At 32.8% G+C, this 6,274-nt stretch overlaps 1 long non-coding RNA gene across 3 annotated transcripts; it reads left to right on the top strand.

The window, feature by feature from the left end:
* The first annotated feature begins 683 nt into the window (after positions 1–683).
* Positions 684–5,132, top strand: LOC128922482 (uncharacterized). 3 transcript variants are annotated; one of them, XR_008471694.1, is made up of 5 exons: positions 684–810; positions 861–960; positions 1,031–1,068; positions 1,132–1,291; positions 2,102–5,132. It is a non-coding gene; the product is annotated as an uncharacterized LOC128922482 (long non-coding RNA). The 3 variants fall into 3 exon arrangements; XR_008471695.1 differs by having other exon boundaries at positions 685–768; XR_008471693.1 differs by lacking the exon at positions 684–810 and having other exon boundaries at positions 826–960.
* Positions 5,133–6,274: the final 1,142 nt, after the last annotated feature.

Consider the following 6,274-nt stretch of genomic DNA (forward strand, 5'->3'; position numbering starts at 1 on the left):
AGAATTGTTAGAAGATGTAATAAATTGGAGCCAGCCAAGCGTATAAATGATAGGTGAAAAAATAATTTATTCAAATTGTTTTTGAACATTTACAATCAATTTTTCATTACATAAATTCGCAAAATATTTTTTTTTCTGAGCAGATCACGACAAATTCATGCGGAGATTCGCAATAGTTATGTTTCTGTTGTAAAATTTACCCTCATATCGTACCTATTTGATTTCATTTGTTTATTGCACTTAAGTATTTACGTTATAAATAAAATAAAAGATTTTTTTATTAAACACATTAAAAAATAATTGTTGTGAAAAAGGTATTTTCCTCTGAATTATCTTATTTTTTCTTTATTTGAAGATTTATAAATATTAAAGATTAGAATTTTAACATATTTAATTTTAACCGAAAATATTCAGGCAACACTGGAATAGCGTCATAATGAGAATGAAAATAGAAGCAGTGAGAGAGGGAGAGCAGTTCAAATGTCAACATAACTTAGAGTTCTAAATTCAACAGACTTTCAAGTCAAGTCATGCGTTCGGTAATCAAATACATGCAAGGCCCATTAAACGGATCTTTTATGTGACAGTTCTCAAGTCTCTCTAGGTCAAGTCAAGCATCGGTAACTGGAGCTTAACTTCATCTAAGTTTTCCAAGCCAAATTTTTCTAAGCTGTGTTGAGTAAAGTATGCATAACTGTAGTTTTACTGTCTTTCCGTTGTCTTCCTTTACAATATGTTTGCGTATTTTCGTACATTTTTATTACGCCTGTGCGTCTTCGAAAATATCACGTCTCTTTGATTATAATTCAGGTATTTTCGATTGCGATTATGATGTTGCAAAATTTTCTTTATTGTTGTAGATGTTCTTGTATGTCGGGAAACCCTGCAAACTGCACAAACTGCACAAACACAATCATCCTTTTTTATAGAAGCACAATACAAAGGAAAGGGTTTGTAAAGGTAAATAAACCTATTTGCTATTTGTATTTGATAAGAAAAGAGTTTATAATTAAAATGAATATATTTGCAGGAAAACAATATGGAGCGGACCCCAAATATGAAATGCAGGTTAGTAACATATAATTTAATATGGACATTGAAATTCAAATGTTTATTTGAAATTATTTACAGAACGACAGAAAAATGCTGGACAAGTGCTACAACCATTACCTTTACTCAATCGGAATTGATACATGACTTTAAAGAAGATGCGGAAATCATGCTAACAGAATACACTGAATTGAGTGAACCCGAAGTCGAATAGATGCATACATAAATATTATTGAAACAAGTAAGGAAGGGCTAAGTTCGGGTGTAACCGAACATTTTATACTCTCGCAATTTATTTATTTAACTTTATTTATATTATATAATACACAATTTGACCCACATATTCGTCATATATACTGTATAAAGTCCATTGAAAGTTGGAAACCATAATATTAGGTTAGAAGCACCGAGGTCCTCGTGTTAGATATATGGGGCCTTAAATACCTATGGTCCGATTTCGATTTTTCAACCTAACTTTTGTATGGGAGGTGGGCGTGGTTATGATCCGATTTCTTTCATTTTTGGACTGTATTAAAAAAAACGACTGCAGAAAGTTTGGTTTATATAGCTCTATTGGTTTGCGAGATATCTACAAAAAACTTATTAGGGGACGGGGCCACGCCCACCTTCCCAAAAAAATTACATCCAAATATGCCCCTTCATAGTGTGATCCTTCATACCAAATTTTAGCTTATGGACGGACGGACGGACAGAAAGATTTGAACTCCACTCTTCACCCTGATCACTTTGGTATATCTATAGCTAACTCGTTTAGTGTTAGGTGTTACAAACAACCGTTATGTGAACGAAACTATGATACTCTGTTTAGCAACTTTGTTGCGAGAGTATAAAAATAGGTCAGACAACATAACATGAGAAACAGCCCCAAACCATTATATTACCGATACCGTTTTTGAAGGGCTTAGTCGTGTAGCGGGCGCATATTTCTTTTTTTTGACGTCTTACCTATATCCTGCCATCATTTCCTCTAATATTAATTTTTAATTCATCAGACCATAGGTTATTGTACAATTTTTTTTTTCATTTTCAGCCCCTCCCCAATTAATCGACTTTCGCCATTCTTTTTCGTGGTCCGCGTCGGAGATGTTAAGGATTTAAACTCAATGATTTGAGGTCTTTTCATTATGTTTGCAAGTTGCCATTGCGTGTGATCATTTCTTAACAAATTGTTGACGTTAAACCTTTCTTCCTTTGAACAATGTTTTTCTCGACACATTTTTCTACACACATAAATAATTAATACAAATATGTATTCCAAATATCTAATTAAAAAAAGTTCTGGACAGTACCGGGTTAAGCGATTACGTGGGAAACAAAATTTTAAAGTTTTTTGTCTTATTAAATAGTAGAATATTTAAATATTATCCAAAATTATGAAATCGATATTAAAATTTCATTAATATAAAACTTTTAACGTATTTATCTCAACACTCAACACTCGAATTTTGAAGTCAGTGGACACGATTTCTTTAAATGTTATGAAGCGATTCTGTTGAAAAATTTCCACACTTCTTTATTACAACTATTTTTTATTTTTTTGGTTGTACTATTCGCTGTCCACTCTTCAATTCCGTCTGAAGAAGTTGAAATTCCTCATGCGGACATAATTGAATTCAAATGCATACGAATTTGCATTAATAGTGGTTACACTTACTTAACGTTGTCTTATATACCTCCTCAATCTGACTTATCTGTATATATGCAGCATGCTTCTTTAATAAAAAATGTTTTTTTTTTCATTTGCTAATGATACTGATTCCATGATTGTTCTGGGCGATTTTAATCTACCGTATGTATCATGGAAACCCATTGATGATTACATTATACCAGTTTGCACTCGTTTAAACTTTAATGAGTTTTTGGAAGAAATGTCTGAGTTGGGTCTTAACCAAATTAGTTTGATTCCTAACAAATTCGGTAAATTCTTAGATTTGGTCTATGTTGATAATACTTCAATATTTTCTGTTGTCCGATCTGATCCTTTAGTTTTGCCTGAGGACTTTTATCATCCTGCTTTGGAAATTAATATCGAAATCAAATCCGATCTTGTTTACAATAAACAGGACCATTGTTTTAGTTTCAACTTTGCGAAAGCTAACTTTAAAAAGATTAATCTGGAACTCTCTAAAATGACTTGGCCCGATTATAGTGGTAATATTGAATTTAATGTTTCACATTTTAATAAAACTATTTTTAATTTATTTGAAAGGTTTGTTCCGAAATGTTTTGTTACCCAAAGTAAAAACTCAAATTTGTGGTTTTCGAAAGTGCTATGTAAACTAAAAAATAGAAAAGCTCGTGCTTTTAAACTTTATAAAAAAACTGGAATGCTTGGTGACTAGTTAAAATATTCTAAGTTACGAAGAGAGTTTGCGGTAGTTAACAAAAAATTTTATAAAAACTACATAAATAAAGTTAAAAATAATATTATTCGCAATCCAAAATCTTTCGATGGTTTCGTTAACTCCAAACGCAGGATTTCCAATTTTCCGTCCGCTATGAAATATAATTCAACCATGTCATGTGACAATTATACTATTTCTAATATGTTTGCTGAATTCTTTAAGTCTAATTATTGTTCTAACTCTCCTACGAATGTGCCATATCAACATGTGTCTTGTCCGAGTACCGTTATTAATACACAAATCATTTCTGAATTAGATGTCTTAAACCATCTAGATACATTAAAAAGTTCGTTTAAATATGGCCTCGATATGATTCCCTCATGCTTCCTTTAACCAAGCTTTTCAACTCATCTCTTAAACAAGATATTTTTCCGTCATTGTGGAAAAACTCTTTTATAATACCTTTGCATGAAAGCGGTGTTAGATCATCCGTTGAGAACTATAGGGGGATAGCAAAAATGTCAGCTATACCCAAACTTTTTGAAGCTATTATCACTGACCAAATTACATTCTCGATTTCTCCATTGATTTCATTTTCTCAGCATGGATTCTGCAAAGGGAAATCTACAGCAACAAACTTGCTTGAATTCGTAAGCCATGTGTTAATGGGTTTTAGATACAATAAGAATACCGATGTTATTTATACAGAAGCATTCGATAGAGTAAACCACTCTATTCTATTGCAAAAATTGGATTATCTTGGTTTTCAACCAAGACTTCTTAATTGGGTATCCTCATATCTTACTAACAGAAAACAACAAGTTATATTTAATAACACTTTATCCGATTCAATTATGGTCCCTTCAGGCGTTCCACAAGGTAGTCATCTCGGGCCGATTCTGTTCTTATTATTTATTAATGATATACCTTCCGTAATTAAGTTTTCAAACATTTTATTATATCCGGATGATGTAAAACTTTTTAAATCATATACTTCTTATAATGATAGAACTGAGTTACAATCGGACTTAAATAATTTAGTTACTTGGTGTCACAAAAATGATATGCCACTGAATCTTAAAAAATGTAAAACGATGTGCTTTTCCCGTAGATCTGTTGATCCTTCTCCCTACGTAATAAATAACTTTAGTTTAGAGTAAGTACCTAGCTTTGTTGATTTAGGAGTTACTATGGACCCTAAACTAAATTTTAATTCTCATGTAAATTCAATTGTTTTAAAAGCTAAAGGTGTTCTCAGCTTTGTTAAACGTTGGTCTAAAGAATTTAGTGATCCGTATATTACTAAAACTCTTTTTACAACATTGGTAAGACCTATATTGGAGTATGGTTCTGTGGTATGGAATCCTAGCTACAATACCCATTCTGATAAGTTAGAGTCCGTTCGAAAACAATTTTTACTGTTTGCTTTAGGTCACTTTCACTGGGATTCAAGATTGCATCTTCCTCCGTATACTAGTCGTTTAAAACTTATAAATCTACCTACACTCACTAGTCGTAGGGAAATGCTAGGTATAATATTTCTAATAAAACTTCTGAATGGTTCTGTTTGTAGCTCTTTTCTTTTGTAATCACAAAAATAAAAGTGTGCAAACAATAAACAAATATTAAAACAAGTAAGGAAGGGCTAAGTTCGGGTGTAACCGAACATTTTATACTCTCGCAATTTATTTATTTAACTTTATTTATATTATACAATACACAATTTGACCCACATATTCGTCATATTTATTGTATAAAGTCCATTGAAAGGTGAAAACCATAATATTAGGTTAGAAGCACCGAGGTCCTCGTGTTCGATATATGGGGCCTTAAAACCCTACGGTCCGATTTCGACGATTTTTAGAATGAGGCTGCCACACTATTAACATAGTATTAGTGCACCGATATCTTCACTAGTACTTACTTTATATATTGTAAAGTAAACGATTCAGATTGTCTTCAAAGTTCTTGTATATAGGAAGTAGGCGTGGTTGTGAAGCGATTTGGCATATTTTCACAACATATCATTGGGATGTAAGGAAACTATTACAAACCAAGTTTCATTGAAATCGGTCGAGTAGTTCCGGAGATATGGTTTTTGACCCATAAGTCGGCGACGCCACGCCCATTTTCCATTTTGTAAAAAAATCTGAGTGCAGCTTTCATCTGCCATTTCTTATGTGAAATTCAGTGTTTCTGACGTTTTTCGTTAGTGAGTTAACCCACTTTTAGTAATTTTCAACCTAACTTTTGTATGGGAGGTGGGTGTGGTTATGATCCGATTTCTTTCATTTTTGGACTGTATTCAAAAAAACGACTGCAGGGAGTTTGGTTTATATAGCTCTATTGGTTTGCGAGATATGTACAAAAAACTTAGTAGGGGGCGGGGTCACGCCCACTTCCCCAAAAAAATTACATCCAAATATGCCCTTTCATAGTTCGATCCTTCATACCAAATTTTATTTCCATAGCTTTATTTATGGCTTAGTTATGGCACCTTATGTATTTTCGGTCCGATTTGCTCATTTTCGAAAGCAACCTTCCTATGGTGCCAAGAAATAAGTGTGCCAAGTTTCATCAAGATATCTTAATTTTTACTCAAGTTACAGCTTGCACAGACGGACGGACGGACGGACAGACAGACATTCGGATTTGAACTCCACTCTTCACCCTGATCACTTTAGTATATACATATAACCCTATATCTAACTTGTTTAGTTTTGGGTGTTACAAACAACCGTTATGTGAACAAAACTATAATAATCTCTTTAGCAACTTTCGTTGCGAGAGTATAAAAAACAAATTATAAGTGCGAAAAATAAGTAATAACATGAGCGCTGCGCAGCCTCACCAACAAA

This window comes from Zeugodacus cucurbitae, chromosome 6, assembly GCF_028554725.1.
Source record: "Zeugodacus cucurbitae isolate PBARC_wt_2022May chromosome 6, idZeuCucr1.2, whole genome shotgun sequence".
In the NCBI taxonomy this organism is placed as follows: Eukaryota; Metazoa; Arthropoda; class Insecta; order Diptera; family Tephritidae; genus Zeugodacus; species Zeugodacus cucurbitae.